This window comes from Pinus tabuliformis, chromosome J (genome assembly GCF_031772625.1).
Source record: "Pinus tabuliformis cultivar Carrire ecotype Pingquan chromosome J, CPIR1, whole genome shotgun sequence".
Lineage (NCBI taxonomy): Eukaryota > Viridiplantae > Streptophyta > Pinopsida > Pinales > Pinaceae > Pinus > Pinus tabuliformis.
Genome location: NC_142295.1, coordinates 1,246,752,898 through 1,246,778,986, shown reverse-complemented (window position 1 = coordinate 1,246,778,986; position 26,089 = coordinate 1,246,752,898). Strand labels below are relative to the sequence as shown.

The following is a 26,089-nucleotide window of genomic DNA, read 5'->3' as shown; positions in this document are numbered from 1 at the left end:
TAAATTGCAAATATATTATTTATTTATTGCGCGCACCTGTATGAATGTTTTATGTTGTTAAGTATAACTTAAAGCACACAAGTAGGCTAAAATAATCAACTAACATTGGAATACTAGTAAGGACTTGGGTAATAACATCGTTCGACCCCCAAGTAGGGTTGTGCAAAGACAATATATCAAGCTGCGAGGTACAGGAAAATGCATGTAGTGACGTGCACGCAGGGTCAAACCGCTGACCTGTTGAACTCATCAGAGATTTCCACGGTGCGGAAACCTAGTTATAGCACCCTCCCATACTACTTCGGGTGAGACCTTAGTCCGTGCTCCATGGATTGTTGCCGAAAGGACCAGTGGTACCGGGATTTGTTTAGCTAACTTAACTTTGAACCTGGGTCAGGCCCCAATAAGCCAACATAGGTAGTTCGAGATTTTTCAGTGGACTATGTGTAAATGAGGATAAAACATATTTTTTTGATTGTATTGTTGTTCTTAAGTTTAACCCAAATCTTATTGTTCTGATAAAACACACCTTTCATCCACTTAGTTTGATGAATGCAATGTATTTGTCCCTTGGCCAAAATGATATTTAAAGGCTAAGTATACAATGTAATGGAAAATGGGGAATTTTTTAGAGTAGGAGGAGGCCCTGTGTGTTTAAATATTTCAATAAAAGTATCAGTGCAAAATTTTTCCTCCGTTTTTAGATATTCCTGTGGTATGTGGTATCAAGTCTACGTGTTTTCTTTAATTTAATTTGATATCCATTTCTGTAACTGTTGTCTTGAATTCATCCTTAGATGCTAAGGATAACTGTAGATATCATACATGATGGAATTTTTCATTGCTCTATCATGGTTTTGCTAACTATTTCGTTATTAGTTATGTAGCAGAATTCATAATTATATGCTCTGTTTCGTTTGAATAAATATTTTTGTGTTTCCCACATTCTTCACTATACTACAATCGATAAATGACTGGGAGTACGTGCCTACCTTTCCTCTATTATCTAGATGGCTCATACATTCCATGATATTCTATGAACTTATACCTTAGTGGCCCCTTCTCCCACCAATTTTCATTAGACCTTATGTCATCTATCTCTAAGCTTAATAACCAATCTAAAATCCACATCCTATCAATCTTTGATTGATAGTTGATCCAACGAGAGAGCCCTCTCCAATGTTAGGGTGACTGGACCGTAACCTACAAGTGGTTTGTGGTTACCTCTGGGATCCATTTTCCCAGTGTTAGGGTATTTACAGAGTGCTAACACATGGGATGTTACAGAGATTTTAATATAAAATATGACTTGAGCCATATAAAATGACTACAAATTATCATTCGGATATTCAAGTTTTTGATAAAATCTACTTTATACCATTATTGGTTGTGCCTCTTCTTCAAACTTTTCATAAAAAATCCATTCATATGATCAACCCTATAATTTATAATTTTTGTACTTAACACACATAGTAGAAACATTCTCCAAATGTTCAATACACAAACTATGATCTCTATTGCCAACATCTGATAAAATGAGATCAATTTTCTGCTTCTACATACTACCTGGTTATTTTCTAGCAAACTATATATGATATAAATACTAGAAGGAAAAAAATAAAACATATGACTAAGCAGTTTGGTTTTATACTTGGAGATGTTTTCCACCTAATATTTCCAGCCTACAAACCACGAACATCCTTCATACTCCTCTCCCATTCCCTTTAGTCACTGGATGTGTAAATTGAAGAGAAGGTAATATATCATCTTCATCTGCAATTGTTTGTTCCCATGCTTGTGTTGGATGTGATTGTTGGTTCCTCCTCTTACCCAGGTTATGAGTCAGAATTTTCGTTCATATTGATCAATTGAACGAGATTACTATTTGGCTTGCACATCTTGATCATTGTAGAGTTCATATTTCTATCCGTATGCACAACATATTCATCTTCATGTTCTCCTTGTTGAATTTCTTCTCGATGATATGAGCCATAATCTATATAAAGAACAATTCATTGCACAAGTATGAAATTTCTCAGATTACATAAATCTATTCATACATGGAAAACAGACCAGTGTGAATGTAAATGAAAAAATATGTTCTATTGATGATCCATCTATGTTCCAACCAATTTACCTCCAACGGAATGTATGTGTAATTAATAAAGAAACTAGCATGGGTCATGAGTAGACTCCCAAATTATAATGAGATAAATTAGATAAGTTATGGATTTGCATATTTACAAAAACATATAAACTGTTTGAATTGATAAAACATAAAGTATAAAATGGAATTGCAAACATGGTATTACTAGGTGATTTTTGGATGCCATGAGAACATCCTTTGAGAAGCTATCACCTCACTTAATTATGCAATTGTTTTTGGTCTGTCAATGCATCTTATAGGATTTTATTCAAACATGTCTATGTGCATTAAAATTGGCTAGCCTATCCTATAACTATTAAAAAATAAAAGATGTTTCAACTTTCCTTGAATACAAACAACAACCAACAACATTCCATATGCAACAAATGTCTTTGTAGCAGAACTAGGAATGCCCATGAAATGTACAATTTCAATTTTAAGCACAAGAATAAGGTCTCATAGCTATTCACCTCACCATGTGATTGTGCCATGTAGCATAATGAAATGAGTCAACAACATACTAAAATTTCAATTACATTGATTACAAGGAACAAGTAAAACCTCCTATTAAAGAAAGGAAAACATGCTACATTCTATTTTGACTCTAAAAACAATAGATAGAAAGACTCAATGAACGTTAACAATAAAAAGTCATATACATCAATCTATATTTACCACCTTAAGGATGATCATATTATGAAAATTAATTTTTTAATGAATGCAAGGGGAAGAAAAGGAGAGCCCCATCTAAAGGCAAAGGCCAGAAAAGGCACTGAGTTCATTCCATTGCAGTTTTTTCTTAATTCAAACTTCCCTGATCCAAGAAAGTTGAAATGAAAATCCATTATTATAACAGAATTGTCAACATTAACTTGAGACTTCAGCTATGATGTGAAGTAAAAATAACCATTCTAAGCAATTTGTTTACTAATTGAGCTTGTACTATCATTTTATCACCAAGTTTGTTTTACCAGCAAACAATGTTAATTATTTCATAATCCATGAGATTAAGAGACATCTTTGACATTTCATCTCAGTCAAAACATTGAATTAGCCTTTTTCCTTTCCTGGTTCACAAGAAATTTGTAAAATGGTTCAATCTAAGCCTACATTAGACACACAACATGCTTTTCCAACAGTTTCTTGTCAGCAAAGAGTGGTATTCAAGGGTTGTACGTAGAAAATTGGTACTTCCTACAAAATTTGTTGGCCAATTGCAAGTCTAGGAGGGCAGAGTTCAGTTGAAAAGTCCCTAGATGCAATGGGATGCTTGATTCCGACTAACTCTGAACATAATCTTAATCTTGAATGTACTATACATCTATGGAAAACTTTAAAATCGCCGCTTTTAGTTCTATCCACTAGGCATAGAGGTATGTGTAATTAATCTAGCTTCTAAATATTTTGAGGAAATTTGTATTTTCCCTCTCTTCTCGATGTTATTTCTCAATTTTAAATATGGTCCTTCTAAATTTGGCTACTGCCAAAATAGGCCATGATATTGGTTGCCTTGCAAAACTAGATAAAATGGAATATTTTCTCCCGTGTTGAGTTCAAGCAATTGATTGTTCCTGCAGAGATAAAACATTAATATAATAGCAATATAGTCTATGAAATGATGAAAATTTAAAAGGAGGTTTGAATTATTTTCATGTTGAAACCTGTATTATTTAGATTTCTATCTTAGTGCTTAACCAATTAGCTTGTCAAACAAAAATTGATGTATCATAATTAACAATAAGAACTTATGTTGAATAAATGTATCTAGGAAGAAGGATTATCCAAGCCAAAATAAAAATATTAAAAACACTGAAGATCATTACAAGTTGAAGGTAACCAAATACATAGAATATATGTTTTTCAAAGCTTGACTCCCAAGAGGCAATGTGATCCAAAGTAGGAGAAAAATAGTATAGAAAATGCATTGTTCAAGAGGCATTAGAAGGAAAAATCAACAATAGGACAATGGAGCCTAGATGCTGAAGGAGATATTTACACCTTGAAGGATACATTCAGAAAGGCTCTCCACCAAGCACAACGCCAGCTTGTAAATGGATGATAATTTTCACTACTAATTGGTAATGTGTAAAAGCCTATATAATTTTTTGAATAATGCTTCCTTATTAACACAACGGTGGTGAGCATCCACCACTTATCAAGAGGTGAGGCATTGTTTACACTGAACAACCACCTAGCCTGACTTAGCAACCCATAGGTGGCTCAAAGACTTCCTTGTAGGTAACGTATTGGCCACTTCTTGTCAGGAATCAAACGTAGGTAGGGTCTATACTAAGAAGATAAGCACTCTTCTTAAATTATACCAACTTCAAAATGTTTATCTTGAGTATGTCTAATGTCATAAGAAGGATGCATGCTTAAAATGAAATTTATCAGATAACTGTTACAAGGTTGCAATTGAATGGACTATTTTGTGTTCAATTATGGGAAGGCTAATATGCAGAATAAAAGAAAAATACTTCCAAGTATGTTAAATCTAATTGGAAAATTATAACACTATATTGGTCAAATCTAGCCTTTAGGCTTCAGGGCATGGCAATTTTGTCACTACATTGTAATAAAAAATACAAGGGTTCATTCTGTATATATATAGGCTATCAACAGTTTGATATAGTGAACACATCCTTGCTACAGATAATGAATGCACCTATTATGAATATCTATGAAATATTGTGAAAGATTCATTGTAATTTCTTTGAGTAGTGTTCTATCTTTTCCACAATCTAGCAAAACTTTGGAAATATGTTTGTGCTCTTGAAATTGTTTAAACATGAAAATGATTTGTTGTTGGCATTCTAGAACCTTGTAGTTGATTAAAAAAGTCATTCTCTTGTTGACCTAGGTGAATCTGTTCCTCCTTTTTTGGTAAGGGCCAGTTTGATATTATTGTTTTATTTTATTGATTATATTTATATGAATAAAATAAAAAACACATGTTAATTGGGTTTATCTTAGAAAGTTGGGGGGAATGATTGTTATTGTCCCCACATAGGTTCAATTCCCACAAGTGACATGATGAGCTTTTTTGTAGTGGCTTTGAGCCTTGTTGAGTGTAAGTAGTCTCTTTAGAACTGAACCATGCATACTCCTCATACATAATATAAAGATATTTCTCATGAAAGAAAATAACAGACCCATTTTTTTGTTGTGTAGATGTCATTTGTTTATATGTATTGTCTTATAGCTCTAAAATACTTATTTCTACACTGCAATATTCCTTTTAATTCCTATCTATAAATATTTCCTTTAAATATATGATTTATACAATTTAGGTTATGGATTTCTTAAGAAATCCTCCTATTGCATCTAAAGTTGTTGTTAATAGTTGCATAACTTATCAACTAATTTAACATTGAAGTAAGCAATGCCCCCTAATTCTGTTTCCAATTTTTTTTCCTCTAAAGCATTGAATGTTACATGGCCTTTTACTTTACATGTTTTAGTATATAGTCATGTGATGATTATTATCACAATTTTAGCTTGGTCAATTTTTTTACATAAAGCTTGTCATGACTATATAGGAAGGCGATCCAACCTTTACAGATCAAGTTTGAGATGCGCTTAACAAGGATTTCACAAGTCAAACAGAATCTACATTCACAACATCAAGTTTTGTAAAAGAGATACTTGTCTTGAATTATAATAAAAAATTGTCCATGGTAGAGAATCTAATTGAGGGAATATTTTGAGACATCAATAGTAAGGGTGTCCTTCCAGTTGTCAAGATAGAAGGGAAAACTAAAATACTTACTACTATATAATCTTACTAGATAGCTTATTTAGCACATTGTCTGGGCAACCTTTTAGATCTTGTCAATAATTTGTTCCATTATCTAGTGGCAAGAGTATTCAATCATAGGAGCAAATGTCAAGCTTTATTTCTTGCATTCAAGAAGAAATCGAATAAGCTAAATTGGACACACATCTAACGCTCCTTATTTTATGTGATATCGCTAAAGTCTTGCAACGCTAGTAGAAAACGCTGAGTTTCAGGTACCATGTTTTCTCCCATGTTCAGTTTGTTGTTTGTTACATTAAGTTTATTTTCATATATGCATTACATTTTCTTTTGTAATGTTTCTTGGATGCACATTTTGGATTCACTTTTTTATATTGGTATGTTTTGTTTTGGGGATCTCTTCTTGTATTCCAAATTTCTATGTAATGTTATAATTTTCAATTGTTCATATCATATAACAAATAAATAGACATGGTTACTAGACTCCACTCTCAAAGCCGACAAACTGGAACTATCTTCATCTAGGATTGAGTTGATGTTTACATGGTTCCAACCTACTGAATGAATTTTGGTTCGATATCTTGGGACTGCTCTGGTGCATTTCTTTTCCATAAAAAACCATTATAATCTATCTTTATAAGAAAGGACACAAAATAACTACCATACTACAAATCATAAAAAGTTAAAATAAGAATTCCCCTCTGTATTGTAACAAACCCCCCCTGTTGATCAGAGGTGGTTACTATGGCATTCGGCTCCCACGATGCAGTTATAAGAATGGGGTAAGTATAGTAATATTTCTTTTTTCATTTCAAATTTTCCTTGTGTCATCCATGCGGTGCCACGTGGCATATCACCACACTATATATATTCCCATAACCAGAACTCTGAGACTAGAAGTCACTCCTCTTAACATAGAGGAACACAATGATTAGAGTCTTCTAGATGGCCCACACCAAGTACGTAATGTTTTTTTCTACATGCTCAATATCAATACTAATATTCAGGCATAAGAGCATACAAAGGCACAACTTCCAATATGGTCACCATCTCTCCAATCACATATCCCTACTTTTCTTAACATTCTCTTGTCGCCTAAAGCTAACTTTCTTTAACTATAGTTATGGAAAAATTCCAACAAACTTATGTAGCCTTAACACCTAGAGAAATGACCCTCTTGGACCATATGGAGGATATCTATTTCCAACGTGCATATTAGAGTACAAGGTATGTATCTTGGGCCATTAGAAATTATAACTCAAGAAGGGGTTTAAGCCATACCAACTCCCTTGGCTTTCAAACCATGCGAAGTACAGTTCACGCCCTTCAATAGTTGATCACAATATTCTAGAAGAAGGCAAACCAGACACTATCTTCACTGGATCTTATTATCACATTCCTCTTCTTTTAAGATCTAAAGGGGTAATATTCTTGTTCATAGATTCCATATTAATCAGGAAGGAAGCTTCAGCGGGACTGTGTTTATGTCTAATTACACATCTCTAGGCTATTTTATGGCATATCGGCTAAGAATACAAAGTTTCACATGTACCCATATGCACATGTTTATTTCTATCTCTATAAAAGTTTTAGACTTGAGAGCAGAAAATGTCATTAAATAAGTGGTTGGGTATGTCCTCCTCTAGCCTATCAATTCTCTTTACATACTCCATAGTTCATGTCATGAACACATATTCATCACATACTAGAAACAATGTATGCAAAATAAATTCTTAGCATATGTTGATATACACTTGGGCTTAGAGGTCTCACTTGGGTTCATACTTCATATCATGTCTACCCCTAGCTGACATTTTGTTATGAATTACCAAAACAAGAATCATGGATCTATTCTTCCCTTTTACTCTTGGGAAATTGAGGTTTAAGGATCCATGCATGTATCTCATGGTATAGATCATCCGTAGCCCCCCTTGACCAGCTTGAATATGTAAGTTGGAAGTGCATTTCAAGCTCACTAAAAAGGGAGTTTTAATACTACCATGATCAAGATCATAAAATTCTGTTTACATAGGGATCTAATCACAATTACAAAGTTTTTTGTGGTTCATGTAATAATTCCTTATGGCCATAGTTTAAGAAAGTTCCAATTGTATACATGCCACTCCCACGCATATACACAACATCGGCAAGCAATTAGAAACTAAATCGCCATACATGATGTACATATTGAAAGATTGAACGCATCCAGTGGTTAAAATTCTAGAAGACATCTGAAATCCAAGGTCAAGTGTCGTATATTCTGCAATGATTTCTCAATTATCATAGTGATACGACTTGAATAGCTACAATAGGAAGAATTTCCATGTGACAAGTTTTTTTTTTAATGATATAGACAGGGATAAGTTGATAATATTTTAAAATACTAGAAGCTAGTCAATCGATAGATCTGTTAAACATATAGCACAACATAACTCTACTACAAAAATGTGTTCTTTTTCTATTATGAAGGACTTGTCCCTAAAAGTTGATAGAACATCATGAAGCATATTTGTTTGCTACAACCATGTCTTCTTTAATCAACAAGCTGGGGTCCAAAGTCAAATTCAGATCCATTGTTATCATGATATACATGTAATCCATGTATTCCTTCGGCTAATGTGTGTGTATTAAACCTAGTACTAGCACAATCTAGATTGGTACTTTTTCTTCTTATGAATATATAAATATATATATGTGCACATTTGAGAGAATAATGGTTGGCTGGTATGGTCATCCCCTACCCAATCTAATATTACGAGTTGTAACCCAAATATCCAGGGTCAATCTAATACAAGTCTCATGTTATGGACAGTTATGTGACATCACCAGAACAAAAAGGTTACAATTTTACATGTTATGCTTCACATAACACTTTCGTCCACTTATTAAAGGTAGTGTCGCTTTGATGTACCATTAAGCCTCATAAACAAGTATGTGACCCTGTACTAAACAAGCTATCATCCTACATTATGTAGAGTGTTGTAGATTTTAGCAAGGAAATTCATCTGGTCTTACATAAGAGAAGTAGAGCTACTACAACATGCTATATATATATTATTGTACACAACATACTAATAATTACACACAATACTTAGAGAGTGTTTCATGTGACCCTTACACACATGATTCACTCTATGTCATAGCTAACCTAGTTCATTAAGAATAGTCCAAGCGTAGGGTTCATTATTTGTAGTAGCTAACACTTAGCATGTTAAGAATAGTTCAAGCCTTCCATACACAGTTCATCATAACATTTCATAACTTTAAGCAATGACTCCATTTCAAAGTTAGATGGACCAGGTATTCAACATTTTAACAATAACAGTAAAATTATTTTATGATTATCATAAGTGAGTAATAAATTTAGAGATTATATGTACTAGGATAGTGAAAATAACTCACTTCCCAATGACTAACAAGATGAAATTAGTCACCTCATGCAATTGTCACCCCTGAGCCTAATTCCAGGGCCTAAGGAGATTGTTCTAGTACCAAGTTATCAAATACACTAGGGGTTTCTGGGGTGGCTAGTCTAGGGACTCTAAAGGTAAGAAACCTCCACCCACCAACCAATGAGGGAATCTAGAGGTATAATCCTCCACCCTCAATCCCTACTAGGTACTCCAGAGATTTAACCTGCAAGCCTATTGCAAATTTATATATGAGCAAGCAAGGCTAGTACAAATTCTTTTATACCAGAACTACACACAGTCACAACAACTTACCTAAAATACATGACTGACCTCGATGAACTTAGTCCTCTAAATTGGACTTTCACCATTAGTCACGAGATGGAATGCTAATCTTTAGGACCATTTATTATTGTTCATCCAACTTGACAAGTGCTAGTGGGGACAAAATCAGGTTGTTTTGTGCATGTCAGGACAAAATCTCCCAGGCTAATAGGCTAATGCAACATAACTCCCTATTTCAGATCTTTTTTCTTGTTTGTTATTTCTTGTTATAGTGGGTGGCCAGTTCATCCTAGTGTGCTTCCATCCATCGATGGATTTCTCATTGATGGCCATAGCACTATATTTTTGTTTGTTTGTTTGTTTGTTTTCTTGCATGGTGTTGCAAGGAGTGTTTTCTTGTCCTGCATCCTTGCTGGAAATTTAAATACATCAATACCCTACTTGCTCATCTGTCAATCTCCATGTCTTGTGACAAGAGATAAAATATGTCCATGAAGAGAAATCTTCTCAACCCTAGAATAAATTGTCCCTTTTACCTTCATTCCATGGGTGTGTGTGTGTGTGTGTGTATATATATATATATATATATATATATATATATATATATATATATATATATATATATACATATATATATATAGATAGATAGATATAGATATATATATCCAAAATATTTGCAATATCTAGAAAGTAACAAGGGCTATCACATGTACCTCCTCTTGATTGATTCGATTCAAATCCTAACAAACTAGGAACTCTATTGCACAAAACACATGAGCATCCAGATAACAAGACCCAATTGAGTGAATGGGTGGAGAAGAACCAAGTCCATTGTGTATTCCTTTGGGAATTGTTCATGGTCTTTATACTAAGAATAGAAGGCATGAACCAGAGGCCCAATCGAGGGTCAATGCTCTTTGGGCTTGCATTGGTAGTCTTGAAATTTAGAAAGAGAGGTGATGTTAAGAAATTTACTACATAACATAAATAATTACTTAGAGGAATAAATATAAAAATAACCAACAACAACCATAAACACATAAACACAAATGTTTATCTGGGAAAACCCAAATCCAGGGAAAAATCCAACTTAATAAGATCTTATTAGCATTGGCCAAAACCCTGGCCAATCCGACCAAGTGAGCCTTCACCGCTCACCTCTAGGTCTTGCATTACAATGAAGTCCTTCCAACCTTTTCTAAGCTCCATTACATATAATACCATAGGAAAAATACTATGGGTGCAGAATACCATGTGTCCCAAAACCATCACTATTTAACCTGGTCAACTTTGACTCTATCTTGAGTCAAGTTTACCCAACAATGCCCCCCTTAAAGTTGACTTGGGGTTCCTTGACTAGCTCCAGCCAAACCTGCTAAGTGAGACAATCCCGCTCACTCTAGCTCTTACCCCCCTTAGAGTTTTTACCCGGGGTATTGTTAACCCAACATCCCCCCTATCACCTAGGTCTAACCCAGACTTTACCGGTGATCACCGAGGGGTACACATGTCTTACCAGGTCTTACAGTAGTATGCCCATTTACATGCAATAATTTTGACTTCATTAATTTTTTTTTTTGTTTATTGCTGCTATGATTCTGATCCATCCTCTCTCAATTTGATTGCTTAAGAACCTCTATCAAACCGCAACTATGAGCTCGATGAGAACCTCGTAGATTCTAGCACCACTGGCCTCATGTAGCAGAAAATGAACAATTTTTGAAGCTGCATGAATCCCGAACAATTCGTCAGCATGTTCCAAATCAGTAAATATCACAAATGCATTGTGGTCCCTGGCAGTTACAGCACTATCTTCTGCACATTCTCCTCGAGGTTCTTTCACGTACGATTGTTCCACCATTATTTTCAGATCCAGATCTATAAAAAAGGATGCATTGATCTCATGAGGCACTATAAACCCCTGGCATCAAAGAATCCCTTTGAAGCCAATATCTGGCTCTGATACTAGTTGTTAAGAAATTTACTGCATAACATAAATAATTACTGAGAGGAATAAATATAACAATAACCAGCAACAACCATAAACACATAAACACAAATGTTTATCCGAGAAAACCCCAAATCCAAGGAAAAATCCAACCTAATAAGATCTTATTAGCATTGGCCAAAACCCCAACCAATCTGACCAAGTGAGCCTTCACCGCTCACCTCCAGGTCTTGCATTACAATGAAGTCCTTCCAACCCTTTATAAGCTCCATTACATATAATACCACGGGAAGAATGCTATGGGTGCACAATACCATTTGTCCCAAAACCATCACTGTTTAACTTGGTCACTTTGACTCTATCCTGAGTCAATTTTACCCAAGAATTCCCCCCTTAAAGTTGACTTGGGGTTCCTTGACTAACTCCAGCCAAACCTGCTAAGTGAGACAATCCTGCTCACTCTAGCTCTTACCCACCTCAGAGTTTTTACCTAGGGTATTGTTAACCCGACATCCCCCATATCACCTAGGTCTAACCCAGACTTTACCGGTGATCACCGAGGGGTACACATGCCTTACCAGGTCTTATAGTAGTATGCCCATTTACATGCAATAATTTTGAATTCATTAATTTTTTTTGTTTATTGCTGCTACGATTCTGATCCATCCTCTCTTAATTTGATTGCTCAAAAACCTCTATCAAACTACAACTGTGAGCCCGATGAGAACCTCGTAGATTCCAACACCATTGGCCTCATGTAGCAGAAAATGAACAATTTTCGAAGCCGCATGAATCCCGAACAATTCATCAGCATGTTCCAAACCCGTAAATATCACAAATGCATTGCGATCCCTAGCAGTTACAGCACTATCTTCTGCACATTCTCCTCGAGGTTCTTCTGCGTACGATTGTTCCACCATTATTTTCAGACCCAGATCTGTAAAAAAGGCTGCATTGATCTCACGAGGCACTATAAACCCCTGGCATCAAAGAATCCCATTGAAGCCAATATCTAGCTCTGATACCAGTTGTTAAGAAATTTATTACATAACATAAATAATTACTGAGAGGAATAAATATAAAAATAACCAGCAACAACCATAAACACATAAACACAAATGTTTATCCGGGAAAACCCCAAATCCGGGGAAAAACCCAACCTAATAAGATCTTATTAGAATTGGCCAAAACCTTGGCCAATCCGACCAAGTGAGCCTTCACCGCTGACCTCCAAGTCTTGCATTACAGTGAAATCCTTCCAGCCTTTTATAAGCTCCATTACATATAATACCACGGGCAAAATACTATGGGCGCACAATACCATGTGCCCCAAAACCATCATTGTTTAACTTGGTCAACTTTGACTCTATCCTGAGTCAAATTTACCTAACAGGTGAAAAAATTGTTGTATTCTATATTGCTTCTCACTACAATGGTTTTGTTTTAATGATAGACTTGTTCACACGAAGATGATGAAGGAATAGGGAAGATCTGGTGGCAAGCCAATTCTGGGTATGAGTTTCTTTCTGAACTGAGTCACAAATGCTAGGATGATTAAACGTTTGAGTGGTGTAGTTGGGACTTGCATGTTATGTTATGGAGACAAAGGACAAAGTGGTGAGGCACATGGCCCTCATGCGAGGGTTCACATGGTCCATCAAGGATTTATTATTATTATTATTATTCCACGCATTATGTTTAAAAATGACTAGCCCTTCTTCTCACGGTCCTGTAAATTGGTTGAAGAATATCATACCAGCCTCTGTTAGGAGGTGCGGAGGAACCTTGATGAATAAAATAAGGGAAGGCATAGCTATGGCTCACCCAATACTTTAACAAGGTATTTTGGGGTTGTTAAAAGTGCAAGACTCTATTTAAAGCCCTCTACTACATAATTTACATGAATGATCTCTAGTCACAGATCTGCGTAACCTACATCTTAGTAATGGCCCTCTCAAGCTCTATTTATATCTATTGGAAACACACATATTGGAATCAAATATACTGGAAACACCAATATCAACATTAGAAACACCCATATCACGACCATCGTTATAATCATTAAACACTGATAAATGCAAAGACAATATGTGTCTATTCTGAGGTTAGAACAACTATTATTCCTACTATGCATGTGCATGTTGTAACAAACCAAATTCAATTGGTCTCTTCTTCCACCCATCTAAGGAGAACTTGTGGTTCTTCATTAGACAATGCTCAATCACTACAACAACAAATTGTGTAGACTCCTACTATTATTAGTCCCATTGCTAAACATGTTTACCCTCCACCTCTTGCTAGTCATGAAGAAGTTTTGGCCAACAGGGACTTTTTTATTAGCACACTCACATAGCTTCACGTGACACTTGGAATCAAGTTGATCTAAGTTTCTATCTTATTCTTTATTCAACACCATGGAATCTTCATATTAGGTTCCTTAAGGCTCCAAGATTACAAAAATTTTGGGTTGATAAATGGCTAAGTTTTTTCGATATGCTTGACATCCTTTTGTAGGTTCCTTGTAATGCTATAAACACATTCATTTCTATATGTGTTCTTAGGTATCTACACTTGCATGAGTTGGTCCTCAGAAAGTTTCATGTGACACTACACTAACCGATGCACTTAGTTCACGAGATCGTGTTGAGGACATGCTCTCTGAACACTGCAATGAAATTTGTTATCTGCTTTTAAGGTAATTCTCGCTACTCTTTCCTAATGAGAAATATATCAAAATGATTCTCGCCATGAGATTGTATAACTTATAACTGTTTACTACCTACATTTTCCTGCATTAATGTAACTGTGTAGTATGAGTGGTATTAAGCGTTGGAGTCCGAGGACGGAGTTCAGGGGTGTATGCAGTATTGGGTATTTTATGTGCATTGTAGGTTTTTGATAATATGCTTTGGGTTGTCTATTGAGTTTGTAAGTGATTGGTATTCCTTGTGGGTTTTGTGACTTCTGTTGGGCATTGAAGATTCAAGGCTTTGTGAGAGTGTTGCAGAGAGAAGTTCAGGGCTGTATGGTGTAACTTTAGTGGGTATAGTATGTTGGATTTGGTTTAAGAATTTTTGTTTGACATGCCTCCCATACAGGAAAAAGGTATGATCAGTCACCTTGCTGACCTTGGTTGCAGCTAGTTAACATGGCTATACCCAAACTGCTCAATAATGGTTATCATCAATTTTAGGCTGGTTGCAATTGCTAGGTGTAATTTGTGGTCAAGTTACAAGGGTTGTTCTGTTGTACTTATGAAACCTTTCAAATAATTACCTCTTGGGTTGTAATTATTTTAGTTGGCTGCTCTTCTTACAATAGGTATTCAAGCATTTCAATATATATATATATATATATATATATATATATATATATATATATATATATATATATATATATATATATATATATATATATATATATATATATATATATATATATATATTTGGAGAGATATATTTGTAGATACCATTGAGCCAGATTAATGTAAACCTAGGCCTGATACTCGTCCAATAGGGATCAATCCCATTGTTTATGTCTACAACTCCAACATTTTATGAACTTTGTTTTTTGTCTTGATGTTTTTTAATGACAATTGACCACTTACCTCATCTTTAACTGTAAGATCTGCTTATTGGAGAAATAAGTTTCCAATTTGTAAGATTGGGTGTAATGAGTGATGAAATCAATAGGATGGGCTTTCACTTTATGGTCCTTGTTTCAACTCTTTTTCTTTTGTGGGTTCTCTACTATCGCATTGTCTCATTAGGGAAAAATATTGTTCCTTTCCAGCCATCAATACTTACATTATAGGTTCTCTATGTGTTGTCCTAGGATTGTTTGAAATTTGAACTTCCTTTTTGTTTTAGGAATTCATCTAACATTACAAGATTGTTTGAAATCTGAACATTCTTTCTGTTTCAGGTATTTGTTTGATTTTATAGCTCTACAAAATAGCTTTGGGAAATGTATTCAATGGGGACCAATTGAATTTTCTATTATTTTAAATTATTTCCAGCACCAACACAAGCCTCCTTATGTATATCATACTGGTAGCCATGGAGGGTAGTTGTGAAAGCAATGAAAAAAGAAGTTAGTCGAAGTACAAAATATTCTCCACAGGGTTATTTTTCTCAGTGTTGAGATAGTCGCTTTCCAATAGCTTTCCTGAAGCTTATTCTTACAAGAAATAGATTCCATATTTAAGATAAAAAAATATCCATCTTTATGATAAAAAATAGGATTGAATTTTAGCTAAAATTTGAGTAGTTTTGAATTTGACATTAATTCTAACATAGTTGGTTGGTCTTGCAAGGATGAGGAAAGGAGCACAATTACAACAAAATTATGAACATATAATAAGAAAAAATAGTGGACAAAGGTAGTTAATTTTAACATACATGGTTGGTATTACAAGATGAAGACAAAAGCATAATTCCAACAAAATTCTAAGCAAACAGAAAAGCTTAAAACAGGTCAAGCAAGCTTAAGATAAATAATCAAGCCAAGGTATGGGTTACCAGTCACTGTCTCAAAATCTGTGAGCTGAATCTGCAACCTGTTGGGTTGTGTTATATTATTTCCGCGACTATCCCATGCGTTGGGCACTGCTGGGGGGTATGCTAGGGGTGGTAGCCCCCTTGCACGGGGTCTAGGGCAGTGCCCAAGGAGTTTTTTTTGGACCCTATATTAGGTGAGCATACCTACCTATGGTTTTTTGCATGGATTTCGCAAATGGTTTTGGGTGGGTTTTCTGTCCATAATATTTTGTAGATCTGGTCAAGGGAACTATGGTTATGTTCTAATCGAGGGTTAATGGGTTGGCGTTTATGGATGCTTCAACATGCATATATATATGTATTTTAACATTGAAAGGAACATAATGAAAAATCAATCTAGTAGTCTTGGTTTTGGGATCCAGGAGAAAATATCTATTATATTTGTTTTATGTTTTATGCTCTCGCCATTGTTTATTTTCTGTTTTTAGAATTCGTATGCAGGTAATTTATGTACAGGGTTAAAACCTACACAACCTGCAACCATAGAACTTGCTAGCTCTCTAAATATGCTAAATTGAACCCTTTGCAAATTAGACTTCTATGCTAACTCTTTCAAATTAGACAATTAGATTTCTATGAAAAAAACATATAATGATGTATGCAAAAGGAACAATTAGATTTCTATGGAAAAAACATATAGTGATGTATGTAAAAATCATAGATAAAATTTCTTCATTGTACGTATATGTCGTCTATTATAGGATTTACTTAAATATTTCCATACTTAATATAGAGCAGTTATATTTTTTTTGGCCCTGAGAAGGCCCTTGTTCCTTTCTTTATTGGGGGCAAGAATGTGGCATTTCTCTCAAAGCTTTCTATTTGGGCATGATTTATGGGATAACAAATTGTGCCTTCCGATGGAATCTCAATATCTGAAACTTCAAGAAGTAATATTAGTTCAAGGTCTGAAATTTCACAAAATAGAACAGGCAAAGAACAAGGACATGATATTGCTTTAAGTGTGCCAGAAAGGAGGCAATGGACTCATGAAACAAGAAAGAAATAAGATAGTAGATTAATACATTCATATCTTTTGTTAGGTACATAAATAAATAATATTACCTTGTGCTTCGAATTCCCTCTGAATATTGATTCATTTTTTTAATGATACTTTTGCAAAAATAATTCACAACAACATTTGTTATTTGAAATGTTGTATGAAAAACATATCTTACTCAATGACATTGGCATAGATTGTACCAAATATATGTATTTTGGAGACTTACAAGTTATTAGTAATCACTAAATTTTAATCAACAAGTACCTAACCACATTTCATTGTAGAATCAACAACAATCAACATATTACAGTTATCCAAATCATGTCATATTAACTGTAGCCAATTGACTATAATATAGTGGGTTATCTGTTTTCCTGTGCTAAGTTGGTTTTCATGTTGAATTGTTTTTGTGTTGTAAGTATTCCGTGTTTTTTAAGTTCCTTTAAGTTATATCCTTGATTAGAATTTCAACAACTCGACAATAGTTTAGAAAACTAAAATTCTAATCTAACAACTACAAACCTCCAAAAATAGTTTGAATAGTTTACAAAAAATCCATGCTAATTATTTTTGTGTTATCTCTACTATGACTAAACAATACTCAATCCATTTTTACATTTCCAAGTTTCATTTCCACCACCCATAGTTACTGTATCTTTCATCACTTGTTGATCCTTGCTCTTGTGATCCCCTGCAACATTGTGGGGATTCTCATCTCTATTATAGCCAGTGCACATGTTCATTTCTAGATACCTACCCTTCAACTAATGAAGAATTTTGCCACAAGAACTTAGAATCACCAATATATGCAACCTTGTTTGAGCAGAGAGTCTAGATATTACCTTGATGGTGACAACTAGAATTTTCTTGAAATTTTAACTTGGGTTAGGTGCTTACATTCTTTCCTCTAGAATTTCTTCTTGTGGGGTGGCCCAACATATTGATGTTTGTGTTTTCCAAAAATTTTGAGATGCATATTATTTATGGCCTATGAATTTTCAATCAAATATTGGTCCTCATCCTATGTTTCCATAAGCTTGTGCTAGAATTCTTTTGTGTTGAACCTTGGTTTTAGCTTCTATTGGTTCATATACGAAGTTCATTTCTTGCTACTTGTAGAGTAATACATAATGGGGACACTTCAAATAATGCAACAATGTCATTCCTTGTGGTGAGAATTTGAAATGAACTTGAAATGAAGTCATTTGATGTCCCTAAGTAGTTAAACCATAATCAACTTTGGCTTTTTCTAGAGACAACTATGATTTTTACCATGTCACTTTATTTGGTTCGAAGGCCACAAAAGCCCAAAATTGACCAAGTCTATTGACTTATAATCCACTTTTGTGAGAAGTAAATTTCTTGCAACCTTATGTTTCTAGAAGTGAATTCCTTAGAATTGATTGCCACAGAGGAGCAACAACCCTCAATACAAATTGACTATTATAGGAAAGGTAGAACCCATGAACTATTGGTGTGGATAACTTGGAATTTCCTAGATAATGTCATAAAGATTGTTCATTTTTTGCTTAAATTGGAAGGTACGCCTATTAAGTCATGGGTCATGACTAGGAACTATTAATTGCTTCTCCAAAAAATGAGAAAAGATATTTCCAAAAACCGAGATAACTGAATTTGGACTTAGATATATTTTCTTGAGAATAATAACACTAAGAAAGCATATTTTGGGCAATATTTGTTTGTTATTTCCTCAGAACGCATGATTTTCCATGGCACTCAAGAGTAAAAAAGGTACTGATTTGAGTTAAGAGTGCATCTTTGTTTTTGGGTGGTAACACTAGAGATTAACAAGAAACAAGGAATTGCACTTGTTCATTTTAGTAATTATTCCAATTGCAAATTAGATACAATGAATAAATAATTGAATTTTGACTTAGACATATTTTCTTGAGGATAATAGCACTAAGAAGACATATTTTGGGCAATATTTGTTTGGTTCTTCCTCAGAACGCATGATTTTCCATGGCACTCAGGAGTCAAAGGTACATATTTGAGTTAAGAGTGCATCTTTGGTTTTGGTTGGAAACACTAGATATTAACAAGAAATAAGGAATTGCACCTATTCATTTTAGTATTTATTCTAATTGCAAATTAGATAATAATGAATATGTAGCAGTAAAATTCATAGAATCTCAGGAAGGTTATAATGGAAGCTAAGTTTTCATTCAAATGAAAACTTGAAAATCTATTAGTAGAAACTGTTCTAAGGTTTGTTTAAGAATTTTAAAAGAATAACATATTTTATGATATTGATTGTTTACAATAGGATTAATATGACTAGCAATTTTCTTATGCGTCACTTTTCTCAGAAAGTGGACTTGCATTACCCTGCCCAACATCTACACTCTCTAGCCATGAGAATAGAAAGGAAAATAACAACATTAATGTTTAGTTATTACATCATTTTGTGAGCTTCTTATTGTAAATTTTAAAATATTTACAATGTAGAGGAAAAGTGATTTTCTTCCTTGAATTTATTCACAATTGAAGCTATTTGGGAATGATTTAATGCACTACTAGTAGGATCTACCCTTTGCTTCCATGCATGGGGGAACTGATGGGATTTTCTCAAAGAGAGGATATCTATAATTAAGAGAGAATGTTTAGGAGCATGCCCATGCAAATGTTACATGACATGGGTGGTGCAAACCACCAAACCACATAGACAACATTGACACCAAATAAGAGTGGAATTATGTTCATTTTTTGGGTGTCACCAACTTAAAATTAGAATTAGAACAATCATTGTGCCAAGAGAAATGTTAATCTCACCAGTAGTGTTAAACATTTTAATATATATTTCTAAAACACGTAAGGGAAGGCTTGCTCCTATAATCATACTCGAGGAATCCAGTTCTTGCAGAGTTACACACTCCATGTTTTTAGAAACCTTATAGGATTGAAATATAATATATGTTGCAGGAGGCAATTATTCTTCCAATAGATATTATCTCTATATCTAGTTAACTTCCTTGCCTATTATATTTTGGGGTTGTTCTTAAAACATTATGAAATATTTTAGGTTTTCTTGCAGGAATTTGCAGAATAATATGTTAAATGGAACTCTTGATAATCTAACAGATTTGCATTTGAAAGACTTGTAAATATTTTCAACTACCATATATGTGCCTTTCCAGAAAAATAAGTGCAGTGGTAACAAGGTTGTTCTTCACTTTGGCTTCTTAAGTAGTTGATTTCCTTTCCTGACAAACTTGGGATGCAACCAAAATTTCTGACAAGATTGGGATGCAACCAAAATTCCTTTCTCAGTTGCACGAAATTCTCTTGTGACAATTTTAAGATTACAAATTGCTTCAGAATACTAAAATTTCTATTGCTACTGGACTGAACTACAATTGCTAACAAAAAGATATCTACAATTTTAAGATTGCAAATTTCTTCATGATATTGAATTTGCATGTCGGTAGGGACTACCACTATACTAGTTTCTCTTGTTTTAATGTTGGAGAGTAAGCATGTAGTGTAGCACAAAGCCGTAATGCCATACATAGAGGATTTATTCTAAAGGGCAATAGAAAAGAGGTTGGGATTTTATTTCTTTTCACTAAAGAAGTAAATGTGATTTTATCAAATGCATAGTCAATCATGTTGGGTTCTTTTGTTTCCTCTGATCTTTGAGTACATGTGGAAACTTGTTCAAATTAGTAGATTTCGTTGCTAGTTATTTTCTTACTTATCATCTTTATTTTTCCCACTGCATTCCTATTCTTTATGGATCTTTTTGTTATTCCCCTAGATCTATTCTAAACGACATAAATGAATTAATGGCATAAATGTCTCAAGGACATTAAAATGGGTAAAGGTGGCTAGTGGAGACATTAATAACACACCTTGCAGTGGTTTAATTTGATGGTAGTACTATTTTCAGAGTATTTATTTTGGTGACAATGTTAATTAATTTGTATAGATACATGGTGATATTATATATTTTTTTAAATTTTATTTTTTATTTTAAAAAAATTCTAAAAGTCTATAAAATTAGTCACTTCTTATGTAGTAACCAATTGAAAAAAATAAATTTAAATTTTAGAAATTGATTTTTTATTTTTTTATTTTAATATTATAATTTTCAAAAATTTTAATAAAGTTTATAAATTATTTTCAAAATTTGAGAGGTTAGAACTTTTTAACCATACATTGATTACCATATAACTTGTCTTTCAACAACTATACTACATTTATTATATTATATTAAATCAATTCAACATGTAATATAAAATTAATACATAAAATAATATGTTATATTTATTAAATTATATTATTTGATGTTTATATAATATCTTGATTATAGTAATATATTAAATTTATTATATTATATTAAATCAACTCAATCTGGTCCATGGGCTCTTGGATAGACGGTGATCGGGTACTATATTAAGCCATTCCTTGATGTGAAGTCACTAGTTCAATTCCCTGCCCCAATGGGGGGTGATATATCGGACATAATGAAGATGTAGTCCTGCCAAGCTTACCAAAAAAATTCAACTTAACCTGTAATATAAAATTAATACATAAAATAATATAATATATTTATTATATTATATTATATAATTTTTATATAGCATTTTAATTACATGTTATTATATAGTTAAATTATATAATTTAAATAATATAAATTTTAATTAATAATATATTATACAATTAAGAATTTAAGAATTTATATTTATAATTGATTTTAAGTTATTTAAGTACAAAGGACAAATGCATTAGTTGTTCAATGATCGTGACTTTTTCTTCAAAACTCTTTTTTATTTATAGTCACATCAATATAATTTTTTTTATTAATTTTATTTTGGTACAACTTTTCAATTGAATTTAACCATGGTTACATGGATATTGGTCCAAAAAGTGAATTGAAAATTCATAAATATTATTTTATTAGTTTAGCTAGTATTTTATTATTTCCTTAGGAGGCCCATTTTAGACCTCAAAATTCCCCTAATGATCCCAACACTTAGTCAGGATAGACGCCTCTGCATATGCATGTTTCTAAACATTCTAGGTATCCCTTCTAGGATGATGTCATGATTACATCATAAACCCAACATGACACCCCCTAAGTGGTGACATATGTTAGCAATATTTGGCCTCTTCGACTACCTGAAAACATAATATATGTATGCCACATGTCCTTTGTTCCATTTATGCCACGTCATGCTGATGTTATCATGTGCATACGTCATCTTGAACATTCCCTTCGTGTGTAACTTTAAATCCTTCTAGGGTAACTCCGCTAGGATGACATGGTTGTGTGGCCTCCCACTCTACAAACTCTGCTAATTATCACTCTTGTTGCCTACTTCGCTACTATGTGGATTGTCCACCTTAGTTGAGGCCTACGTCATGCCAGGCGTAACACTCACGCATACCTTTAAACCTTTTAGGGAAATCTCCATCAGGATGAGTTGTCATTGTGGGACCTTCACTGACTAATCAGACCTCGTTCAATTACTCTATTGTCTGTCCATGTCTATTTGGCCCTAGATCATCCCAGCTACTCAACACTTGTGCACACTTTGGTCCTTCTAGGGAAATCTCCACTGCAATGAACTATTATATGGGCTCGTGGGTAGAACAATAAAAGTGCTTCTCAGTGCAATGTTGTCAAGATACATCTTCATGTTCCTTCACTTAGTTACTCTTCTTAAATACTGCACCACATTTGGCAAACACTACTAAACTAAATTTCTCCAAACTGGTCCTCCACCAATGTTAGCTCTATAATATTGACTTTGGGGCCATTGAAATTTGACTGGAAATAAATACTGATCCATGAGGCCATTTGCAGACTTGAATATATTGTTGGAAATCTTTTTCTTAGCACTATCCAACTATGCTAATTTCAGAAGCATCTAAGATGATAACCTAAGGTATAAATGCACTCAAATCCTAAGACTCCCTTGGATCTTAACAAACACCATACACATCAATGTTAGTCCAATTTCCATCATTTTTATCCTAGTTGACATCAATGCTACTCTAGTTGACATCAGTGCCAACACACTGAATGTCACTAGCCATCCTATCAATCCCAACTATCCAAAAATCTCCTCCGTCAGAATTGATGGAAACACCTCATAACTTCTCCACATTGATGTCCACTCCTTGTGTTGCATCCATCAAGCACAATGGATGACATTTGAGTTGAGATTTCTTTCTCTACATGGGCCACTAATGTCCTTCTCTCTACATGAGCCACCAATGGCTTTCTCTCCTCTATATGGGCCATCATAGTTGTTTCTCCCCCTTTGACATCAATGGCATAAGGCTACAAAATACTTCTTCTCCCCCTTTCAATTAATGTATTAGGGTCTGGATGTTGATGTGCATTCTTCTCTGCAAACTTCGTTTTTCAAGGATAGGTATCTCTTTGACGAGGCACTTGAAGACTGCCAACCAAACTTAGCTACAAATATCATAAACAAGTGCATCTACAAGAATCAAACATTATTAAAACAAGTCCTTACACCTTCTTGTAGTTTTGTCACTATAAGAACTAGACATTTATTATATGCTCCCCATGAACATATACTACCTCTTTTGTTAAAGCCTCTAGTTTTGGACACCTCATGGTTGCTGGCTAAATTCTATCTCTACCAATTCATATTTTGTACCAATTAAAAGAAATTGATACTAATGAATATTGCAAATAGTATTATTGTTGCTGCAAATACCAACCATTAGTGATGCATTTAGGCATATCCTTCCACTATTGCTCCTGATACTAGGACTTTTCTCACTTCTCTTGAGCATCCTAATAGTAAGTACTTCTCCCCCTGAGATCATGTTATTTTAGATAGGGACTGCTACTTAATTGATACTAATTGCATGAAAAAAATGATGCAAATTGGACAATGTACCAGGAAAACTCTTAAGACTCTATCTCAAAAAGAAATGTCCACTTACAAAAAAGGTTACTTCACATGAACCAAAGACCTCCAATTGATATATTGATACCAGTTTAAAATTAAGGGCCATGCAGAACATGTACCAATTATGTTCATGAACATAAGATTTCTAGGCTTAATCAAATTTACAACTTAAATAAAATAAGGTTATTTCACTAAAGATGCAAAAGTTTCATTCCCTCAATTAATCTTTCTTCTTGAGGCTAAAAATTGTTTCCTGCTACTACTACTAAAGAAGCTCCCCATAAGTCAATTCTCTCTGATCTCCTGCATCTTCTTCTTTGCTTCAGCTTAGGGATTGATCTTGTGGACCTGATTTAGACTCTCTGCCTTTTATCATTCCATGCTTATACTACAACTTCTATTGTTCGTACAACACAAAGTACAATGTTGTTGTGTACTTCCCCTGAAACAATTCTAGCTACACACTCCTCACTCGTGCAATGTCGATACATTTTAAATAGGCAAATTTATCATTATAATCAAGAAGGGGAGTTACACATACCTCCAAAGTTCATATGCACCTCTCTAATTATTCCTTTTGGTTTCTTGCATTTGACTTATTTGGAATTTCTTGAGGTCAATACCTTCTTTTAATGAAGAGAGACTGAGGATCTACTCCCTGCTGAGTAGGTTATCCTCCTTTTTCCTTTAAACATTTAATGGTCGAGTCTTGACAAGAGCTTTACATTCCATCTTCTTACTTGTCCTAATTTCGTTTTTCTCTTAGTTGTGCAGGGATGAAGGGCACTTCTCCTTGCTTTCATCTTTCTTCACCCAAGCATTATTTTTTATTATTTTACTCTTTGTATCAAAGGAATGATTAATTGGGATGTTGATCCCTTTCCTTATATGAAGCTCACCCTTATTGTAGTTGGGAATCACAAATGGTTTTCTTCCTCCTCTATTCAACTATCCTTTTAACTCAGAGCATTGAAGACAAACTCAACTACCTTTACTCCTACACCTCTTCTCTTCCTCAATGACCAAGTTTCTTCATTTTCGTGCAATCTATGAGTGGGATGCCTTGTCTGCTCATATATGCACCTTGTGGCCTTGTGCCTAAAATTGCCACAATTGTAGGATTCAACTTCCCTTAAGAATGGGACAAATGGATTTTTATTTCTCATAGCACTTTCACTATTTATTTTTGTGTTGGTATTATTCCATTTCCTAGGAATCCTATGTATTCTTGGGTTTCTACCACCCATCACACTTTTCTTCCTTTCATTCCATCTACATTCTATGGCCTTATGCCCATAATTGTTGCAAGAAAAACAATAACCATGGAAGAACCTATGATACTTCGAGATACATTGTCCTTGAGGAGGAGAGGACCTTTTGTGGTTCTTCATGTACTCTGTGTGGTCATTTGATTTGGTTCATTGCACTCTTCTTTTTTGTTTCTTAACTTTATCTTGTTATTTTTTTCTTCTCTTACTGTTGCTACTTTCCTCGCTGCTGTTGTTTCCCAACAACTTCTTTTCCTTTATTATTTTCGGGACATTCAACTTCTTTTTGTTGGGTAGTTGAACCTTCATCCTTTTCCTTCTTGGGGCTTGAGTATTTTTTGGAACCCAAACCAACCTTGATGAGAGGGGATCGTTTCTTAACAAGCATCTCATACAAATCCTTTCTTCTATCCTAAAGATTTTGATATTGATACAATTGTTTACTTTCCCTTTCTAGATCACGTCTCATTGAGAACACTTTAGCTTGTAGTCTCTCACAAAATATTGTCTTTCATTTAGCTAATTGTACAACATCCCATTCCATATGCTAGCCTCTTAATGTTGAGCATTCAAATTAATGATTTTTTTTCTTAACTTCTCATTCTCAAACTCATATACATCCAATTTCTCCTTTAGCTTTAGATTTGATTTTGATAGCTCCTTGATCTCTTTTAGAGAAGAGATAAACTTCTTTCTAAAATAGGTCCTTTCATTTAGATCATGTTATTTTCTATTAGATGTGCTAATAGGATTACCACACAGATCTATATCCCTTTCTTTATTTGATGAATCATCCACA

General features: G+C 34.1%; 1 pseudogene; it reads left to right on the top strand.

The window, feature by feature from the left end:
* Positions 1-6,137, top strand: part of LOC149231715 (conserved oligomeric Golgi complex subunit 5 pseudogene) — a 55,820-nt pseudogene extending 49,683 nt beyond the window's left edge.
* The last annotated feature ends 19,952 nt before the right edge of the window (positions 6,138-26,089 follow it).